Source organism: Serinus canaria, chromosome 15, assembly GCF_022539315.1.
Source record: "Serinus canaria isolate serCan28SL12 chromosome 15, serCan2020, whole genome shotgun sequence".
NCBI classification, from domain to species: Eukaryota; Metazoa; Chordata; class Aves; order Passeriformes; family Fringillidae; genus Serinus; species Serinus canaria.
In genome coordinates, this window is record NC_066329.1 from 12,617,457 (window position 1) to 12,640,149 (window position 22,693).

The 22,693-nt window shown below is 48.8% G+C and overlaps 1 protein-coding gene across 1 annotated transcript in view; it reads left to right on the plus strand.

The window, feature by feature from the left end:
* TMEM132B (transmembrane protein 132B) overlaps window positions 1–22,693 on the plus strand; it is a 224,604-nt gene that overhangs the window by 180,082 nt on the left and 21,829 nt on the right. The window lies entirely within an intron of this gene.

Sequence of the window (22,693 nt, forward strand, 5' to 3'; positions counted from 1 at the left end):
GGTTGGATATCAGGGAAGGCACAGGTTGGATATTAGGAAGGATATCAGGGTTGGATATCAGGGAAGGGACAGGTTGGGTATTAGGAAGAATTTTTTCACCTAAAGAATAACAAAGCACTGGAATGCTCTTCCCAGGGAGGTGGTGGAGTCACCATCTCTGGATGGGTTTGAAAACAGACTGGACATGGCACTGGGTAGCAAATAACAATCACATTGCAAAAAGTCTCAGAATGAGAGCTGCGAGCTTTTAAACAATGTTGTGCTGTGTTTTAGTGGGTTTTTAAATATTGTGTTCAAGTGTTTCTGTCTCCCTGACATTGCAATGAAAATTGTGTTGATGTGACTTTGCCAAGACACCATTGCATGGCCTTCAGCTTTTAGCTCATTAGTGTTGTTATTATTACTTTTAAAAGAGGTGCTTTTGAATATCTTGAATATATTAACTTGGTTTATTATGTGATTTGGGGGTGTTCTTGTTTCAAATGAACCTAAAAATTGACTACAGAGAATTCTGTATGGGGTGGGGTTTTTGGTATTATTTATGGGTTTCATATTTTCCCTTAGGTATCAGACAGGGAAAGAAAAAAAAAATCCCATTTTCTTTTTCTGGAAACCAGATTTCTTTGAAGGTCCTTACCAGAGGAACACGGATGAATATCTTTGTTTATAACTAGATTAATTGTCAAAGGAAAAGACTGCCTTGATAAATGTTGCTATTCTTTACATTTTTTTCTGTGTAGCATACAGCTATTATCTGATTAGTGACTGTTATTTATCAGTGGATAAACATGAACAATGAATTGTTTATTATAAACTCAAGCATTAAGTTTTACATCATCAACATATTGCTGGGACTGCCTTCTTTTTGCACTTGGAAAACCAGATCCAAAAGATGCTGTGTGGGGACTTTTATTTTTATTAACTGAGTTTCAGGGACTTGCTGTGCTTTGAGAACTCTGGACTGAAGCAGACAGGATTTACAATGTTTTCTGGGGTTTTTTGGTAGTGCCTTGGTATAAATCAGCTCTTCATTTGCCTGCTTTAGGAAATTATTTGGGTTCAAATCACTGACAGTAGGCAATGCTCCTGTGACCCCCTCCCACGCCTTGTGCCCATCTCTCAAATATTTGGGCATAGTGAACAAACCCAAGAGGTCCCAGTGTGGTCTTTGTTGAGTTGATATTTCCTCAGACTGGTGATAGAAATGGGGAGTAATGTTATTTTTGTGAGAATTGCAGCATTCTTGCCTGATTCCAGTCACAAATTACTGAGACCGAATGCTGTTCAGGCATAATTTTTTTAACTGCAAATAGATGTATTGGTTGCAAGATTGAATCCATAACAATTAATTAGCTGAGTTAAAATTTAGTACAACGTTTATGTGCCTATATTTTTTCAGAAAAATGCATATTCCATTTACAAGCCCCTTTGGTAAAGTCAATATTGACTTTGCTCCTGAATTTGTTCTGCCTTTTCTGTATAGGTTGTAGTGCTAAACCCTCTAATGAGAGTTGTCAGGCATTTTGGATCTAATTGCCTTATCTTAAGCTTCTTTTCACTCCTAATTCTGCCTTTATTGTTTCTTTGATGCTGGAGACACATTCCTATTCTTTTGGGCAGAATAGAGCCTTGCATTCTTAACCTTTTATTTCTCTTTAATAGCTAATGATTTAATAGCCAATTAATGAGACAATTCTTTGATCACTGCTCTAACATCATTATTTTCAGTGAAGACAGTGAATTGAAGCTGGATTAAATAAAAACAGGCTTCCACCCAGGCTCTTATGTATTTATACAAACTGTGTTTCTCTGGGCAGCGACCTGGTGCTGCTCAGAGATGGGCAAAGAGATGAGAGATGAGCAAAGGATTTCTTTGTGTGCCAGAGCTGGGAACCTTCCCTGGCCTCGGCCATTTAACAGTTTAACAGCTTTTTGGAGACAATATTTCAGCTCCTTTTTCCAAAGCCTACCCAATTAAATATAAATATAATAAAACACACCCAGGTAAATATAATAAAACACACCCAGGGGGTTTTGACCTTGCATTTTTAGCATGTGATCCTCAAAGGAATCCCACAGCTGAACTTCATCCCAATCCCTGCTAGATTTGGACAAAAGCCCTAATACTGACCAAGCCTCCCACTGGAACTGGCTGCCCTCTAAAACACTTGGATGGAAACATTCCTGTAAGCCAAGGAAAGTCTTGTGCTCATTCCATTGTTTAAGAGGAACGTTTAATGCTGTTGGCATTTGAGGGAAAGGATTGGCTTTATGATTAAGGCACTGAAATTCTTCTCAGCATTAATTTCCACATCTCTTGCTGATTTCCTGTGTGACTGTGGGTAAATCACTCATTCCCCTTGGAATCTCCCTTCCTTATCTGCTGACAAGGAGAGAAATTCATCCTCTCCCCTCCCCCACCTGCATTTTAGGGTTTCTGCAGCTTCTGAATGGCCAAAATCCTCTTCCTAACCTCAGTGGTCTCCTGCCATGGACTCCTCTCTTCCAGGACCTCAGTCCCTGCTTTTCCTGCAAACACTAAAGAAGTGATCAGGTTGTGAAGCTGGAAAGGAAGAGCTGCTGGCAGCGTGGCAGAGGTTGATTACAGAGGGTTTATTGCAGCAGGAGATGCACCCTGAGGGGCTGTGGCATGGCCAGCCTTCAGCCAGGAGCTGCAGGCAGGGTTCCTGCCCTCCTCTGTGAAATGCCTTTAAAAGCCTGAGCTGCAGAAATTCCACATGAAGGGAAATTCTGAAAGACTCTGGGGTCTCATGGTAGCTGTAAACATCACCATCAGCATCAAATGGAGGAATTCTAATGAGGACAGCTTCTTAGTCCAAATGTTTATCTCAGTAGTGTTCAGCTGCAAGAGAGACAGCTGCCCAATTAATTCATCCTTCCATTAGTCATAACTCCGTGTCCTCTGCAAGTTGCACACAAAGTGACTGATTGTTCCAATTAATCCCTGCAGTCACTCCATACCTTACACCAAGGACTCATTTAGCCTGATTTTTTGATTTTCCCTAGGAGAACAGGCCCTCAGCAGGGAGTCAGGGGCCTCCCCCTGCCCGTTTGTGCCCACACATGAATCAGTGGGAGCAGCTCCCCGTGCCCAGCACAGGCACTGTGGGAGCAGTGCTGTTCAATAGCACCCTGTGAACCCCATCTGTGCCAGAATGTGCCTTCCCTGTTATCTCGCTAGAGGAAAGCTCTTCAATGAGTTATTTTTCACCTTTTCATAATTTCCTGTCTAATTATAATGAAAGTAAAATTCAAACCGTTCCTGCCCTCTGCTTTTGGAACACAAACCTTATCTTGAACTCCCCATAATTAATGGTAAAACAATAGAAGACCTAATTTTCCTGGCAGCAGCCAGCCAGGCTTTATCTAAAAAGAAAAAACCAGTGTAACAAAAGCAGAGAGGTAATAGCTGAAATAGATTAAATCTGAGGAGAGTTCTTCCCTCTTCCAGACAAAGCTGATGAGTGACTGAGGACCTCAGCCAACAGCCCTGGGCACAGGGATCTCCAACCCCAGCACAAAAACTGCTGCAAGGATCCATGGGCAAAAGCAAACAGGGAAACGGAGGGATACTGAGCTTCTCCTATTCAGATGACACTGAGTTTTTGAGAACAATCCCTTGCTGCAGACTCACAGCACATTCTTGGGACAATTTACAGAAAGAAGAGCCTGCCTGGAGTTGTTAAATACAGCTATTTATGCAGCAGCTCTGAAAACAAAGCCAGAGCTTGTAATCTGCAAGTTCTGCAGCTGCAGGTTCTGAACAAGAATGTGATGGACCTGTACATAAAGCAGAGCTAATCTTGTTCCTCCATCTATCATATTTTTGAGTGCCTAGCACTGTATTCCCTAACAGCTTTATTTTGTGGTCACTCGTGCAGAAATCACCTTCCTCCAGGAGGCCAAACTCTTCCTGGAAGCAGAGAAAATCCTCTCTGCTTGTTTGTCTGATGGATTTACTTAGGTGCCACTTGGCTTGTTGCACTATGAATTTTGAACTAGATCTTCTTTTCTAAGGGATCTTTTTCTCAGTGGATTGGCAGCCCTGCAGGTGGGAGTGCCCCAGAGCAGGGGCCAGGCTGGGGCTGTGTGCTGGAAAAGCTTTTGGGGTGGGGGTGTTTAATGTGGTGAGTCCTTCTCCCTGTCCATCCTGTCCTGGTGCCAGTGCCCTCAGCTGTGAGCAGCCACAGGCAGTGCCAGCTCTGTGCCCGGCTGTGCCCAGGAGCTGGCAGGGATGGGCTCTGCAGTGCATGGCACAGCTCCCGAAATAACCACACCCCTGCTGCCTGGCAGGGCCAGGAACATTCCTCAGCTGAGCAGGAGGATGGCTGGGAGCTGGGCAGTGGTTTTGGGGCTGAGGAGCTCTGGTTTAGCTGCCTCTGCCTCAGCAGTGCCATGGCGATGACAGGGACACTCCTGCCCCAGGAGGATTTATTGCCCAGAAGGAGCTGTCTTGTTAAACATCTTGCCTTTTGTATCTGCAGGCAGATATGCCTAAGTTAGAGCAATAATGAATTATCATCGAGCTGTTTGCAATTCATCACACTTATAAATTAGAGCTTCTTGCAATTTCTGGTTATTTTGGACAAAAAGTCCATTCTCTTTGTCCCTGTACAAAGTTCATCTCTATGAGTCATTAGGGGTGGGCAGGAGAGCACATCAGATCTCTCTGCAATATGTCTGCTGTTGAATTAAGGATTTTGCTCTTTGTTGAAATATCAGAGGTTCTGACACCCAGGTCACCAGATTCTGCTAATTAGTTTTCTAGCTTGACAAAGTATGATCAGAACAGAGGACCACAGCCACTTACTGCATATTAAAGACTTAGCTGAAAGCACTCTCGTTACAACAGGTGGAAATCTGCATTGTTTTAGGACTGTGCCAAGCTCAAACTTTGTGTTTGGAGTTGTATTTGCACACAAACCAGCTCCGTGTAGAGCAATAAGGATGCCAGCGAGGCAGTCGCACAAAATCACATATTGAGGCATTAATATTCTGTATACAGCACACGTTGTACACAGTTTATAGCAAAATATATGTGTGTGCCTTCCTGAAGCTATATTTGAACACACACAGCCTTCAAAGCCAGCTTGAGAAAACAGTGTTTTGTCTGGGAGAAGGATTCGTTGAGAGCAGACCACACCGACATGTGCAATTACACAGATTTCGGCAGAGATGCTTATGGTGTCTTCCAAGGCACCAGCTGCTCCTTCAGAGGAAGAAAACAATTCCATGGCTTAGCATTTGGCTGCTCTGAGAGCAGAAATGCAAAGGGCACGGATCCCAGTCCTGGGAAACAATCATTACCCAAACCGTGGCATTGCTCAGGATAAACTCTGAATATTTTATAGTAAGAAATGCACGAGTAAATAAACAACTCCATCCACGCTCAACAAAGGCAGCAATAAGTGGCTGTTGTTGGGGGAAAATGACAAACTTTGCAGGCTTTTTCTCCAGATTCTGTAGGACATAAGCTGTGCTTTGTAAACTTTATCCTAGCTGGACATTTAAATATTCTAATTGCAGCTCTGTGAACCTCATGATCCCGAGGCTTTCCCACCTCTTGAACTATCATTCTGGCTGGGCAAATTAATTCAGATTCCCATTGTCATCCAAACCCTGGGGCCAAGCTGTGCTCTCAGCTGAAGTCGTGCCAGAGTGTGACGGGCAGGGGAGGGACAGAGGGCACGATTTGCTGGTGGGAGAGTTAAAGCAGCCTTTAGCTGTCAGCTCTGGACGGAGCAAAGCCTTTCTCTTCACCTCCCCGAGGTGGGGCTGGGCAGCACAGGGGACACAGCATCCCCTCCTGACCCAGAGCAGGGCTTGGGGCAGCACCCACCTGTGTGAAAATGCAGCCACCCCCAGGGCCTTCATTTCCAGAGAACCTGGGGCTGAGGTGTCACAGCAGAAACAGACAGGACTCGGTTTCCAATTCCAATAAAGCCAATTCTTTACTCACAAACCTCATATCTATAGGAAATATCAGAAGGCATTTTAGAGTTAGCTCTAATTGCCTAACAACCCACTGAATCTCAGTTTACTTGGGCCCGTGTGTATATCCATCAAATCTCTCTATTTTTGGTTAGTTTACATATTTTCTTTACGGATTCTCATGGGACAGATCTTTTGTTATTACAGGTGCAACCTATTTTTCTCTACAACAGAACAGATTGTTAAGCAAACTGATTGTCATTCCTCTGATTTTTTCACAAGGGAACTTACAAGCTGCCTGCGAACTTAGCCAGAGCAGCAAGCCCTGAACCCCGTTTTACAAATCCTTCCTTTTATGCTGCCCCTGCCTGTCTGCAGCACCGAGGCAGCTCCGCAGCGATGTGCAGCCACAGCTCTGCACTGCCCCTGCTCTGTGGGTCACAGCTGGGCTGTGAAGGCAGCCTGGGTGTTTGTTTTGTGGTGTAGCTCACCCACTCTGTGTTTCAGTGTTCGGAGATGCTCTCCCGTGAGACTGGAGATGGAGATGAGGAGGCTGACATGGCACCATCAGTCTGAAATACAGTTAATTTATTTGACAGAAGAAGCAGCTACTGTTGACAGTAACCAGCTCCCTTCCTCCTCTGTGGGCAAAGGCAGCTTTCTCTTGCTAGGTTTTTAGTTATTTATGGTTTTGCCTTCTCATTACATGGAACTGGAATTCAGAGTGAAAGCTAGGTTGGTATTCTTCACAGGATCAGGAACAGGAGGAGAATTAACACCTTTTCCCCATCTGAGGGGATGGGGAAAACCCCATTAAAGAATCATACTTAATGCTGGGTTATTGAGTCAGACAACTCATCAAATGAGGATGAAAGAACAAGGTGAAGTAATAAATGGATTTCTTTTTCCATTTGCCTGAAGCATGGCAGAGTTGCACTGGGGTGTGGTTTTTCTCTTCTTCCAATTAATTGCACACTCTGGGGAGAGGGTTCCTCAGCTCCAGTTTGAGCAGTGGCTTCAATGGTTAACTAAATGTCATTATTTTGCATTTTGTTTTCTGTTGTCACTCATTAAGGTCTGATTTATACTCGTGGCACTGTGCCAAGACATTTACTCCCACATCTAAGACTTCTTGAGTTGCTAGAATTGTTTCTGTGATCGAGCCAGGCTATTGGAGAGTGGTCCAGGTAAATATTTTAAAATATCAGAAGTGTTAAGTGGCAATTAAACTTTAAAGTTTGCATCTGTTCAAGAAGAAGTTGAGGGGCAGATTTGGAACTCTGTGATGCTTGGCTGGGGAATTAAGCAGCTTTCCATCAAATTCACTGTGAAAACGAATCACTTTTTGTTAATTTTAAGTTGTTGAGTTTTACTCCTTTGATGAATTTCTCCTGAGGAAAAGCACTGGAAGTGCTCCACGGTTCCAGAACAAGCAGGCATTGTGCTCAGTGAGAGCAGGCAGCTCCCAGCCCTGGCTGGGCAGGGCCAGGCTGGACCAGCACCTCAGTCACCTGGGTGTTCCAGACTCTGCTACAGCTCCCTTCACAAGGGAATGGCAAACACTTGGAGTCATTGAAGAATATGGAAGTTCAGAGTCAAACCCAAACGTGTGGTACAAAAGGAGTCTGGCAGCAAAGGGGGAGGCAAAAAGAGCTGGTGCCCCCAAGGCCGTAGGAATGGACACGGAGCCTGCAGGGCTGAGGGTGAAATCTCCCTCCAGTGTCAGTCTGGCCCAAAATCCCCTGTGGGTGTCCCCAGAGGGGACCATGAGCAGAGCCCTGAACTGCTGGAGGTGTCAGCAAGGGCTGGGAGATGAACATTTCCCTTCTTGGCACGGGCCTGGGCGTTCATGTGATGGATTATTCACAGAGCGCCTGCAGGGTGCTCAGCCCTGAGTGCCAGTGCTGTGCACACCGTGCCCACCCTGCAGCTCTCCCTGCAGCTCTCCCTGCAGCTCTGCCCTGCAGCTCTCCCTTGCAGCTCTGCCCTGCAGCTCTGTCCTGCAGCTCTCCCTGCAGCTCTGCCCTGCAGCTCTGTCCTGCAGCTCTCCCTGCAGCTCTGCCCTGCAGCTCTGCCCTGCAGCTCTCCCTGCAGCTCTCCCTGCAGCTCTTCCTGCAGCTCTTCCTGCAGCTCTGCCCTGCAGCTCTGTCCTGCAGCTCTGCCTGCAGCTCTCCCTGCAGCTCTCCCTGCAGCTGTCCCTGCAGCTCTCCCTACAGCTCTCCCTGCAGCTCTCCCTGCAGCTCTGCCTGCAGCTCTCCCTGCAGCTCTGCAGCTCCTGCAGCTGTCCCTGCAGCTTCCCTGCAGCTCTCCTGCAGCTCTCCCTGCAGCTCTGCCCCTGCAGCTCTCCCTGCAGCTGTCCCTGCAGCTCTCCCTACAGCTCTGCCCTGCAGCTCTCCCTGCAGCTCTGCCTGCAGCTCTGCCTGCAGCTCTCCCTGCAGCTCTCCCTGCAGCTCTCCCTGCAGCTCTCCCTGCAGCTCTGCCCTGCAGCTCTCCCTACAGCTCTCCCTGCAGCTCTGCCCTGCAGCTCTCCCTGCAGCTCTCCCTGCAGCTCTGTCTTGCAGCTCTGTCCTGCAGCTCTCCCTGCAGCTCTCCCTGCAGCTCTCCCTGCAGCTCTCCCTGCAGCTCTCCCTGCAGCTCTCCCTGCCTCTGCAGCTCTCCCTGCAGCTCTCCCTGCAGCTCTCCCTGCAGCTCTCCCTGCAGCCTGCAGCTCCCTGCAGCTCTCCCTGCAGCTCTGCTGCAGCTCCCTGCAGCTCTCCCTGCAGCTCCCGCTCTCCCTGCAGCTCCTGCTCTCAGCTCCCTGCAGCTCTCCCTGCAGCTCTGCTGCAGCTCTGTCCTGCAGCTCTCCCTGCAGCTCTCCCTGCAGCTGTCCTGCAGCTCTGTCCTGCAGCTCTGCCCTGCAGCTGCATGGGAGCCCCACGGGGCTGGCTGCAACACAGACATGAGCTGCAGCAGGACAGGAGCTGCAGCAGGACAGGAGCTGCAGCACAGACACCAGGGAGCCCATGCTGTGCTGAGCTCCTGTGCCCACACCCAGCCCAGCTCAGCAGGGAACGGGCATGGCTGGGACTGCAGGACTGCCAGCCAGGGCACTCCTTTGTGTGGGGGGCATTGTCACAAAGGAGAAGTTCCTAGCAGGGAATGCTAGCTCCTCTTTAGATTGTTTATTTATTTCCTCTTTTCCTATGGCTGCTTCTGGGATTACTGTTAGGATTTAATTTGCAGTCCCCCTCTGGTGGCTCTCAGGTTTCCTTCTGGCAGCATAAGAGGAAATCCTTAAGACGTGCAGTTCTTCCTTAGATCTCTTACAATCAGCATTATGCACTGCAGAGCCAAATTAATGTATGCCTTCCTCATTGTTTCCCTTCTTAATTCATTTCTTTCCATAAAGGCTCAGCAAGCACCAATTTTCCAAGTGAGTTTTTAATCGCCTGAGCTCAGCATGATTACTGTCTCACAATCCAGTTGCCATTTGATGCAATCAGTATTTCAGAATACAATCATCTTTTTTTTTTTTTTTTTTTCCCCAAAACTGAATATTACATGGCCAGCTGATAACACTGGGCTTCAAAGGAACATGAAATACTTGCAGTGCCTGGTGAGAGAACAGAACCTGTGATTGCAAGGTCTTCCCCAGCCAAGTGCATGGAGGTGATGAGAAACCCTTTTGTAAGATGGGGCACAAAGAAATTTATTATTGCAATGCAAACAGGAGGCTGGGGAGGGAAGGAAGGGGAAGATGGGAACGTGGCGTGCTGAAGTATTTCTTACTGCTGGGATGTTTGCTTTGAAAGGGCCTTTCAAGAGTGCATGTTGCCAGGGGAGATTTTCTCTCCACATCTTTTATTGCCACCTCACAAATGAAAGGTTTCAAAACACCCATACTGGAAATCTGCAGGCTTCAATAGTTGCTGCCACACAGAAGCTGGAGACCTCCAGATGTCCCCAACCTGCAGTGAGTTTAGCATGAGAGAATACGAGAGTGGAATGAGAAAATCCTTCCTTGGAGTAAATGCTTCATTGCTGTGTTTTTAAGCACATTTTGTGTACTATAAATGCCAAGCAAATGTTTTCCAAATTGCTAAGTGAAGATCAGGATCTGAGGACAAAAATCAGAGGCCGAGTGACACTGAAGGAAAGGAAGGGCAGAAGGGGAAGAGCAGCTGCAGATCCTGCATTATCCTTAGGGCAGGGCTGTGTCTCCTCCTTGCAGCCCATCCTGCAGCACCCCAGGGTCTCCCTGCTCCTGCTGGGCTGTCTCTGGTCTCCTCCTGCAAGGTGACACAGGGAGAAACCCCCAGCCAGGAGCCTGAGGGCATTTCCACGCCAGGATCCATCAGCAGCGCTGCCGTGCAGAGCTCAGACCTGGGAGCTCCTCCCTGCTGCTGTCCCTGCACAAAGCCCACGGGCTGAGGATGCTGCCCAGCCCTGCTGGGGACACCACAGCCCCAGAATTGTTTTAGTCCCAGCTCGTGTGCTGTCTGCAGGGCTGTTGGGGGATTGAAATCTCACAGACAGCCGTTTGCCAAGACCTTCTGTTCCTCTCAAACGTGACAGTGGGGCTTGCTTCATTGCCTTATGCTATTATTGATATTTTCATCTTGTGTAACCAGTTCTGCCGAGGAAAAATCTATTATTGCCAGCTTTGATCCCCTTAATTCTTGTGAGAAGATGCCTCCAAGCTTTGGGCCATTTGAGGACTGCACAGATGGTTTTGTGCAGGAGCGTGGCTCCTCAGAGAAGGCTGCTGACCTTGTGTGAGTCAGGGATCCTGTTCTGAGGACTGAAGAGATCCTGAAGGGCTCTGCTGCTGCCTGTCTCTCAAATCATTCTTTTTCTGTCTGTCCCTGGGAGTTCAGGAAGAGCAGCAGCAAGCCCAGGGAAAAGCCTGTGGTACCTGAACATGAAGGTGATTCTAAATAAAGAAGGCTGGGGTGAGACTGACAGGCAAGAAGAGAAATAAGGAAAAGAAGCAGAAGGTATCCTGCAAAGCAGGGATTTTCCTGGAGCACCTCATCCCTTCCCAGAATGTTGGTGCAGCCTTTCCTAAGCCCGGGGCTGTAGCTGCAGGCACTGTGCCTGTGCTGCTCTCCAAGGAGCAGGAGATGCCCTTGGGGACAACCTGTCACAGCTGGGGTGGCTTTTCACCTCACAAAAAATGGATCCTTTGCACCAAATCCTTTCCAAGGCTCTTGGAAGCTCCTCCTGGTGCTGCCAGGTGTGTGAGGTGCACCCTCCAGGTGCCAGTGTGTTTTCCAGCATGGGAGCACAGAAGTGAGCCTGGGTTATTCTGGTCTGAGTAGAATATTTCCTGCATGATGCCCTGGAAGTGCAGCCAGAGCTGGAGGGCAGCACGGAGGGCACGGGAAGGCAGAGCCCATCTGATGAGACTGAAATGCTGAATCAAGAAGTGCAGGAGCCCTGCACTGAGCCCCAGCTCTCTGGGGACTGGAGACCTTCAGCAGCTGCAGGGCTGCAGTGCTGGGTGACAAAGGGGTGACAAAGGGGTGACAGACAAACCTCTCACTGCCACCAAGGAGGGGCCTCTCTCGAGTGAAATCAACAGGGCTGCATCTCTGACCTGCAGGAAACATGAGACTTTGCAGGGTTATTTCTGAGAGCTGACGGCTCTGGTCACCACAAACTGACTTCAGAGCCCCTGCTGCAGGGCTGGTGTGCCCTGAGGGTGAGACCACTGGCATCAGAGAGGATTCCCTGAAAACTCAGGAGCCCTCCTTGAGATCCTGGCAAGAATATGAAATGATCTCAGGATAAGCCAAAGGGACAGAAAAAAAATGTCTGGGTTTTGGCAGCAAGCATTGTTAAAATCCCAAAGAGAACTTCACCAAACCCTCCTTTGCCACAGAAGTGGGAGATAAGGCACAAGACTATTTGAGGATTTGGGATGAAATAGGAAGTGAAGCTGCAGAGGAGGAGATGACAGCTGTCCTAGCACAGCCTCCAAAGTGCACCTGCAGCACAAACACTGGGAAAAAATCCATCTGATGTCAGCTGAGAAGCCACTATTAAGTAAACTTCAAAGAAGACAGGGAAGCATGAGCCTCTCACAGAAAATAAAGGCAAAATCTCTTCAGCCTTCAGTGCTGATTGCAGTGGGAATAAAAGCACAGTGCAGCACCTGCAGCAGGGATGCCTGGGATGCAAATGCTGCACAGGACTTGTGCTGTGCCTGGGCAGAAATGTGGCAGTCACAGCTCTGGTTTGCAGTTTGGTTCGTGTGGATGGGGAGGAAGGGTCTCCAGGGAGCAGCAGCACAAAGAAAAATTGTGCATTAATTAAGAAATTAAATCTGTCTTTCGCATTAATTTGTTCTTTTGTAAGAGAGGGAGCTGGGGTTTCATGGGAGAGGGATTTCTGTGTCTGTGCATGGGATGTTCACATCTGGATTGCACCTCTGTGCTGGCTCCCTGGTCATGTCCCTCTGAGCAAACCCCCTTGGCCTGGCAGTGGGACTAAAATTCAAATAAATCTCTGCTACCTGAACCAGTCTGGGTGGCAACCACAGCAAAGAGTGGAGCTGAGCCTGCAGCACCTGGAGAACTGCAATCCATTTCTACCCAAATCCAGCCTGACCAGTGCCCAGCTCATCCAGGTGCTCTCCCTGCTGCTCTCTGCCTGCTTGGTAACCTGAATTCTTGGTTTTCATTTTGCTTTCCCTGCCTCTTCTTCCAGGAATTTTTAACAAGGCTTTTCCCATCCATTTTTCCAGGGATTTTTAACAAAGCACCATTTTCAATGACATCATTTCCTTTCCAGACACAGTCTGGAAGCATTTTCTGTTTGTGTGGCACCTGTAAATTTTCTGGTTAGGAAAAAGAACTCATAATTTCTAGTAAAAGAGTCAGATTTATAGGTTTTCTGTGATTCTGGAGATGTACTTTTCTGTCTCACACAGCTTTTACATAAACCTCTCTTGTGATGAAATGAAGAGAAGGTAGAAACCTTTTCCCACTCTTCCCATGTTTTTCTCTCCTTTCACTGTGGCACATTTTTCTGTATCTACACAGCCCTAAGGGAAGATGTTGAAAAACAAAAAAAAAAGGAAAAATCCTAAAGTAGCAGAGCAAACTTCTGGCAGCACCCTGCAGTTTGTCCCTCACCTTTCATGCATGAGCTGGAGCAGTTGTTGGTGCCCAGATTCCAGGGGGAAAGTGAAGAATTTACAGATCTGTCTTGGCATTTAGACAGGGTTCATGCCAGTCCACGGCAGAAAGACTGACAGACAGGAAGGCCAACTGATTTGTAAATGGATTTTAGCAGGGTGTTGGATGAGAGAGAAGCCCAGTCCACACGTGTCAGACAGGCTTTGGATCAAAATTCTCCAGTGAAGAGCACAGTGGAGCACTCAGGTAGCTCTGCACTGCTTTTCCTGATAATTCAATCTCTGCCTGGAAGTGGGAGTCGATAGGGAAGTGTTGATTTCAATAACTCGTGGTTTCTGAAGAGCTCTGTGAAAAAAGGCAAATTTTGTGTCCTGCAGAATGTGGCATTTGGACATTTGTTCTCACTGCGATTAGGTTTTTTAAAAGTTCTCCTCAAAAGAGGAAAATTCTGTGGTTTGTTCTGTTTTTTGCCACGAGGTCTGCAGAATCTTTTTTTGCTGTGATTTTGGGAGTTTTGGACCAGGGCCACACGTGTCCCTTGCAGCCACCCGTGACGTGTCCTCAGGGGTTTGGCAGGCTGTGTTCCCTTCTTGGGAAAAGAGGGATTGTGCCAGTTAATTCTTTTGTAAGATCCACTGGGATGGCTCCCAGAGGGACATAACCCCCCTGAATGGCTGGTGTGGGGCTGGATGGATGGGTTTGGACAGCAAGGTGCAGGGAAAGCTGTCACCCTTGGCAAGGCCATGTCCCCAGCACTCTGCAGGACACCTCAAGGGCAGCACGGCAGCTCCAGCCTGTCCCTGCAGGAGGAAACGGAGGTGGGAGGTGTTGGAGATGTCAGAGCCCCTCAGTCCTGCTGGCCTTGGGGAGGGGACACAGCATCAGAGCCAGAAGATTCAGTGCAGCTCATTGACTGCTGGCACTGCAGCACCAAACATCCCCACTGCAGTGGCACCAGGCATTCGCCATTGCCTCTGTATAATTACGTTTGTAATTATAAATGCACGTAGTTATAAACGATTGTTTGCCATTATTAAGACATTCAGCTCTGCAGAGGTTGGGCTGTGCTTCTGTCACCTCGCTGGAGTTGGATTTGCTGGCAGAGGGAAAGTGGAGGAGCAGAGAGGGCAGGGCAGGGCTCACCCTGAGCTCTCTCCCCATCCCCAGGCAGCTCCTGCAGGGTTGGTTCTGCTCCATCCTCTGCTCCTTCCTGCACAGAGGCACAGCTCCCTCCCCTCCTGCCCCAGGTGCAGAGCACAAAGGCAGCTGCTGGGGTCAGCAGAAGATTTTCCATGTGTTTGACACACGGGGACTTTTCCTTTCCAGTCTCTGATCCAGAGGAGCTCCCTGTGCTCTCCTGAGGAGAATTCCCTGGGAGTGCTGTCCCTGGAGCACAGCTCAGGGCAGGCACTGAGGACATGGCCTGGCACAGTCCAGAGGGAAATTCCAGAGCCCCTTCCTGGCCAGGGAGCCTCTCCTGATGCTGGCCCTCTGTGCCAGCCTGGATTAGATGAACAAGGCAGCCCAGTACAGTCCAGTCTCAGAAGACAGAGCAGAAAAGTCATTTTTAGGTAAAGACCTTTGACCTTCTCTCCAAACAATTCTATTGAAGCACTTGGCTGAATGAATGCAGTTTAAAGGCTGTTTTCTTGCCTGTGTTGTCTGTCCTAAAGCCTTTTTTTTTTTACTAATTAATGAATTATTTGTGGCTCAGAGACTAAAAACTGACTGGGAAGACTCGTGAATGTCGATGCAGCAAGGACCAGAGTTATCTTTAAAAACAAAAGCGTGCTGTTGTGTATCTAAGAGCTTTCTGGGGATTGTTTCTGGTTTTCTGTTGATCCTTTGGGATAATGATGGTGTATCCTTGTGTTACTGGGAGAAGATTAAAGGCTAGATTAGTGTGGCAAATATTCATGACTTAAGACATTCCTCTTAATGCTGTTAAGCTCCCAAGCTTTGCAGCCTGTCTGTCTGCTCCTGGGGGTTTGCAGTGCTGTGGGGGCCACACTCCATGGCAGCCCTGGGGAGGGGATGCTCTGTCCCATGGCAGGAGCAGCACCTGGGGCTCATTCTCCTTGAGGGATCCTGGAGAGGCTCCCTGGAACAGAGGCCAGACAGGGTTAAATGAATAAAGCAGGGATTTATGGAAAGGCCTTCAAAGGAGGCACCTTGGGCAGTGCAAGAGCCCAGCCAGGGCTCCACCCAAGATGGACAATGCTCATGAGTTCTCACACTTTGATAACTTTTGGTCCATTTCCATCTCGGGTTCAGTGTCCAATTCCAGCTCAGGCTCTGCAGTCCCACCCTCCCAGGCTGCTCTCCTCCATTCCCTGCTGTTTGCACTTTGGGGCTGGAGCTGCAGCGGTGCCCTTGGTTCTGGGGCTGGGAAAGGATTGAGAGGGACTGGGGAGAGGGAAAGGATTGAGAGGGACTGGGAGAGGGAAAGGATTGTTCTGTGGGACTGGGAGAGGGAAAGGATTGTTCTGTGGGACTGAGCTGTGAGGAGAGCTGCTCACGCTTTATCTGGAGTTCAGAGTTATTTACCAGTGCAGTGCAAATCTGGAAATATGAAAGCTCAGACTTTAGGCCTGCTGAGGGTTCCTGCAGGAGCAGCTCAGGGATGGATGGGCTCCTGCTCTGCTGCTCTGTGCTTCTCTCAGCTGGGGCAGGCTGAGCTGTCCTGCACGAGGGCTCTGCTCGCTCGGTGCCCCGAGCTCTGTGCACTCCTCTGGAATATTTGCATTCCCCAGGAAGGCTGAGAAGCCAGCAGGCACAGAAGTTGGCTCCAGGAATCAGAGCTGTTCTGCTGGGTTTTCTCAAACACAGTCCTCAGAAACCTCTGTTTCCCCTGTTAAAATTTTTTTGAAAACTTGAAGGACAGGCAATACATGAAATTGAATGAATATGCATATAATTGTTTCTTTTTCTTTAATTTCATGGAGCCTTAGATCCTAAATTTCAGTCACAGGGATTAGAGCTATGAATCATGAACATTTAGTTTATTTAGTGCTCAGAAAATTACTTTTAAAGCCCATTATTCTGCAAAGGACGTTACATCTGATGCTGCCTGAGTATTTTCCCTTCTTACTTTTCTCACCCATCTGCAAATTATTCTGTCAGTTTATAACCCCATTTGTGTGAGCAACTCAGTTGGGGGAAAACAGAGAGGGGGGAAAAGCCCACCTTAGCTTCTAGCTCAAACATATGTGTTATTTTCACCTAATTAACAGCTTTAGCAGAGCAGGTTCCGTGTTTGCAATTAGATGGGTGCAAGAAGGAGCTGGTACCATCTGCTGGGGTTTCACCACAGAAACAGCTCTTGAGCCCTTCTGGGATAGCAGCTGATGAATGTGGAAAATGTGGATGTTTACATAAACTAACGAGTGCTGGTAATGCACAAGTGGAAGGATCAGATAGTTCAGCAAATCCACCTCAGAGGAGAGCGTGTGCTTGGAATCGGTGCTGGTGAGAGATCCTTTATCTCAGAATGGAGATGTCTGTCTGGAGAGGAGCAGCCTGGCTGCAGGGATGGCATCCTGGTGGCAAGGCCAGCAGCAGCAGGCTGGCTTGCATTGGAGACTGCTCCAAAGAGACAGAAACTCGTGGAGCAAGAATGGGACTGACAGGATTTTGATCACAAAGGGATAAGGAAGGAAGGAGATCCTGCTCTAAGCTCTGCTCCATGTGTTCTCGTTACCAACAAAAGCAGTGATTGAATGGGGAGAAAAAAGTGTTCCTGAAGCTTTCCCTAAACACAAACTGTGCTGAGACTGAAATCAGCTTGAACTTGCTTCACGTGCACCTGCTCTGCTGCATCCTGGCAGTGGAACTGCTGCTCCATCAAGGGATCATTGCAGCCGGCCCAAACAACTTGAAGTGTGACATACCAGAGAGCTTCAGCCTGCAGAACCTACAAGCCTTTGTTCCAAGCTTGTGTCACAGTTGGCTGTCGCTGTGCTGCAATAGACAGCAAAGTCCTCTCAGCCCTGAAAACTCCTGGTCTGGGGCCAGCAAAGCAGGAGAAAGTCTCTCATGTGCTCCAACAAGGGCTGGATCACGTTTCAGAGGCAGGCTGTGTCCCCTGCCCTGCTGTCCCGAGTCCCTCTGGGTCCCCTGCCCTGTGCTCACAGCAGCCCCAGCTCAGCCACCTCGGCCTCTTGGTGTTGAACATTTCATCTCCTGCAGGGCAGGTGACATTCCCGGGGGACCAAGCCCTGCCTGTCCCAGGGACCATGAGCAAAGGCATTAACTTCTCTTCCAAAGGCACCAGCACCTTAACCTGGCCATGGACTTCACCTGATGCAGGTGTTCTCTCTTCCTCAGTCTGCACATGGTGATGAGAGAGCAGAAACAGGAACTTCTCATTCCAACAGAATTCCTCAACTTGATTTTTGTTAGTTAAAATCCCAGCTGATGGGTGGAGGATCTCATCTGGTGAAGCAGAGAACATTTTGGCAGCCCCCAAGTCCTGCTTTAGCTGCTCCCCATTTGCTTTCAGCACTCCCTCTCCATAACCAGCAAGGAGGAAAGTGGAGCAGCTGCCCTTGCTGCGTGCTGTGGGTGCTCAGGGGTGGCTGCTGAGCTGGAATTCAGCAGCAGGCTGCAGGGTGAGTGCACACTCACCTTCCCCTCTGGAGCTGTGCCCCTGCCAAACTGCTCCTCTCCAGCAGGAACGCCCCTGCACCGTGCTGGGGAGAGAAGGGGAGCAGCTGCTCTGCACCTGGGACTGCAATCCTGGCACATCTCGAGTGTTGTTTAATAATTTTGCACAGATCAACAGTTTTTGAATAGTGCACGCTCCGTTCCGTTCAGCAGGTTTTTAAACTCTCATCGTGCATTCATGGATCAGTGCACCTTCTCTAAGCCTCAGCAATTGTCTGCATTGTTAAACCCAAATGTTAATGTCTGCCACGCTGTCCTTCCCTCTAGTTCAGTGCCTTTCAATGGGGGTTAAATGCTAAAACCACTCTTAAAACTTCAAACGCCCATTCTCATCATCCCAGGCCATACCTGGGCTCATCTCCCTCCTCCCTCAATTTCCTGCCTCTCTTCCTCAGCAGTGTTAAACACTGATCCTCAGAGAAAGCCAGCAGAGGCTCCTTCAGGGCAGCTCTGTGCTCCCACTGCTGCTGCCTTGGTGTCCCCCCCAGCTCTGAGGATCTGCTGCTCCCCCTCCACAAACCCCTTGCTCACACCAGCGAGGTTTTCTGGTCTCTTGAACACACAGCACTCCAGTAAATTATCTGCTTTTCCAGGTCTGTGCTTTCCTGGATGAAGGATTTTCCTCTCATCCTTGCTCTGACCTCCTGGTTGTTTCAGTCAGGCCTGGGTGTAAATCACAGGTTGCACTTTTACCCTGCCAGAAGTGCTCCTAGGACAGCCCTGCCTGGCACACACAGGGATGGTGCTCTGTCTGTGCTGTGATGTTCTTGCAGCTCACTGCAGCCATGGGCATTATTTTGGGGGCTTTAAGCTGGGTCTGAGGCAGGCTGTGTGCTCCTCCAACTCCAAGCAGTTGCCAGGCTGTGCTTCTGTCTCTCATTAGAGACACTCCAAGTCCAGATAGGAGTTTTGGATCTCCTGCTTTACTCCTTTAGAGCAATAGACTGGGAAGAAAGACTCTTACAAAATGATAATTTCAAAATAGCCTGGACTTCCCAATGGGTTTGGTTGCGTAGTTTTGGAAATGGCTGCTAACCAGTGAAACTCTGGTACTGCATCACCCTCACGGTTCCTTTGGGTTGACTTCAGCAGTTTTAAGATCAATCCTTTGGGTAACTAAAACCAGAGCAGATGTTTTAATTACCAACCCAAACCCAGCCCTGCTCCTGCTGGCAGGTGTGACCAGCCTGAACAGGACCCCACGGTGCTGGGGGGGCTGGACAAACCTCCCTGCCTCCATCCCAGCTCCCCCAGACTGCAAGGGCAGGGACACCTCTTGTCTCAGTGTGAATGTGGGGTTTAATTCTGGGTGGGTGCTGCAGTTAGAGACTCCTTAGCATGAACAGCATTGGAACTGCTCAGGCTCACCTTGACATGTCTCATTTTTTACCTTTTCTCCAGTGAAAGCTGCTGGTAGGGAGGGGGAAACCCTTCTAATCCTGATTTTAAGTGTAGCTGTTGGACTGCTGTGAGTCCTGGTCCCGTGTAACATTATTATTGAAACATTATTATTGATGAAAAACAAACACATATCGAGCACATGGGATGGGGAATGCTCGACTTAAACTCTGGCTATCGTTTCTAAGTAGGAAAGAAAGCTCAGAATATATCTCAGGGGATTCCTAAAAACAACACTTGTATCTGGAGCTACAGCAGCTATTTCAGAGAACAGTACTTGGAGACCTGATTTGCCAATAAAAACAAATTAACGGGCAAAGAATGTTTCAAAAATGACACTTCCAAGACTATTCTGCACATGTGGAAGATTAAAAGGGAATAAAACCTCTTGTTTTATTAGTTTAAATTCCAGCATCGTGTCATTTGCCATCCTTTACTCTGTATATTCTTAATCTACCATTTGCCTCAAATTGTTTGCAGGCAATATCTGCAGACCCCAGTGCACAAGATGAGCTGGGGCAGGGGGAGGCAGAGCTGTTGGGAGAATTATCTGCATGGAAAAATCCCTGCTGGTGGGAGAGAAGGAGATCTTTGTGAGGCCTGGCACCTTTGACAGGGCTCGGAGCCAGCATGGTCTGTGAGGGGCACAGAGGTGCCAGGGCAAGGGCACCCTCAGCACACGGTGTCCCTCACCTGGCTGGGTCCTGGTGGGCTCTGGGAGCCCCACACGCTCGGTGCCACCTGTGCAGGTGGGACTGGAACCTCAGGGTCAGCCCAAGGAGCCCCAGCAGGTGACAACAGCACAGGGTGGCACAGGGCACTGGCACTGGCACACACACCTGGAACAGGACAGAGTGCCTGTCATCCAAACAGGACAGGGTGCTTGTCACCCAAACAGGACAGGGTATTGCTGTATTTGTCATCCAGACAGGACAGGGTGCTTGTCACCCAAACAGGACAGGGTGCTTGTCACCCAAACAGGACAGAGTGCCTGTCACCCAGACAGGACAGGGTACCTGTCACCCAGACAGGACAGGGTGCTTGTCACCCAGAAACAGGACAGGGTGTTTGTCACCCAAACAGGACAGGGTGTTGTCACCCAAACAGGACAGGGTGCTTGTCATCCAGACAGGACAGGGTGCCTGTCACCCAAACAGAACAGGGTGTTTGTCACCCAAACAGGACAGGGTGTTTGTCACCCAAACAGGACAGTGGATTGGTCATCTTTGGGCAGAACTGGAATTCAAACAGGACAGGGTGTTTGTCACCCAAACAGGACAGGGTGTTTGTTATCCAGACAGGACAGGGTGTTTGTCACCTTTGGGGAGAACTAGAATTCAAACAGGACAGTGTATTTGTCATTCCAACAGGACAGTATGCTTGTCACCTTTGGGCAGAGCTGGAATTCCAACAGGACAGTATGTTTGTCACCTTTGGGCAGAGCTGGAATTCCAACAGGACAGGGTGTTTGTACCTTTGGGCAGAGCTGGAATTCCAACAGGACAGGGTCTTTGTACCTTTGGGCAGAGCTGTCATTCAATCGCGGTCAATTAGTTTTAATTTTAAAAGCGTAACAGAATCTAATGAAAAGTTTTGATTTTATCACTCGACACACGGATGTGGGCGAGTCCTGTGCACTTGGATAATTGTCATGCCATGACATAACACACAGCTGCAGCCAAAACAAGCAGCCTGACATTTATTAGACTGACTGCTGTCAGGCATAATTCTGAATTTAAATAAACCTAGCATTTCTTATCTGAATAGGGTTTGGGAATACATTTTGTTTTGTCTCAAGACATGAGGCACATCTTTCTGCCCCTTGCTATTTAGGGCAGACAGGCAGGGAATGGGAAATGAATGAGAAAAATCAGGGTTACAGCTCTGCAGTCTGCACGCCCATCCCATTGAACTCGGGTATTTTTTAAGACAAGTAGATCTTGACTCCAAGCAAAAACCTTCTCTTGTAAATCCAGTGTTTCTGAAGCACTGGTGAAGGCTCTTTTGGCAGCAAGCACCTCTTCTCAAGGGTGAATTTGAACTTCAAATTTAAATTATCTGGGGACCTGACTGGATAACCGAATGGCTGAGTTTTTCAGCTGCAAAGACTCTGTGTTAGTCCAAATTCTGATCCACATGGTGTCCGCCTCAGTTTTCTTTAAACGAGTTGTAAAATTAGCACCATCCCTTTGGGGTTTGGGTCAAAAACTCACAGGTGGAGAAGTGCCACAGGACAGCTTTGCACCGTGCTTGCTTTCACACTTGCATCCTCTTAGGCAGTGTTACTTTGCACTGCAATAACTAGAATTAATTCCTTTGGGTCGGAGTTTCTCCTTTATAATTCATTACCCGTGCCCATACACAGCTGTGTGTAAATAGCAGCGAGAAGTGTTTGCCTGAAGGTGGAAAAGGATGAGGAGTGGGCTGGGCCCCCTGAGGTGCTGCAGACAGGAGAGGGATGTCCCCGTGGCCGGGTCTCTGCTGAGGCAGATCTTGCTCTCCCCTCCCACGCTAGAGTGGGCAGGAAAGTGGTTGTGCCCAGCAGGGTTTCAGCACGACCAAAAACCTCCTGAATAATAAACAGCCACGAGGACTGTGGCTGTCTTGTCTCCTGTGAGGGCTCCTTGCAGGATGCCCTGCAAGCTGAGGGTGAGGAAGGAGCTTGGGAGCAGAGCCTGCATGCAGAGATGAGCCACGAGCAGGCATCTGTTGTTTTCCTGCCAGTTCACGTTCCCTCTGTTTTACCTGCTCCCCCAAAGGGTGCAGAAACCTTTGTGACCTGAACATCAAATGGTTTCCCAATTACTCCTCCTGAACTGCTATCTTCCTCTGGTCTGGATTAGCCTAAAGTGAGGAGGCTGTCACAGATTGTTCAGGGCAAATTGAGCTTTTTTTACAATTACTTGTGGGGATTGGAGCCAACCACCTGCTTCAAAGCCCTGAGAGGTTAATTGCAGCTCTCTTTCTCTTGACCTGCACGCGGGAGCACACGGTGGCTGGCCTGCCCCCCTGCAAACTGTCTCAAACAGCACTTTCTGGGGCTGCCAGGCAGCTGACAATGGATGGTGACAGACTGCTTTAAACAGCCTTGCTCGTGTATTTTACATGAGAGGGTGGCATTCTAAGCTGCTGCTGATTCTTCTCACTGTGTAGTGTTTGCAGGAGAGATTTAAGATCATTTTCCCTCTTTGTTCCCTCAGAAGCAGCAGCTGAAAGGAATTCTGTGTGGCAGTCACCTGCTCAGGCAGCTCTGATGGGAGCAGGCAGCACTGGGACCAGTTCCCCTTCCAGCAGCATCCCCACCACCTGTGACAGCCAGAGAGTGGCTGGAGGGTTTGGGGGGGACAGGGGGACATTGCTGCAGGGCCCTGGCCAGAGGTGCAGTCCCCAAGGCTCAAGGGGGGCTCCACTCCCTCTCAGAGCAGTGGCATGGTGCTGCTGCCATGGAATCACAGCTCCAAGGTGGAATCAGCTCTGTGTCCTGGCTCTGCAGTGGGTCCTGTGGGAGAGTTAGGGATTGCGGCCGGAAGATCTCGGGCTGTTACGCGTAGACAGGA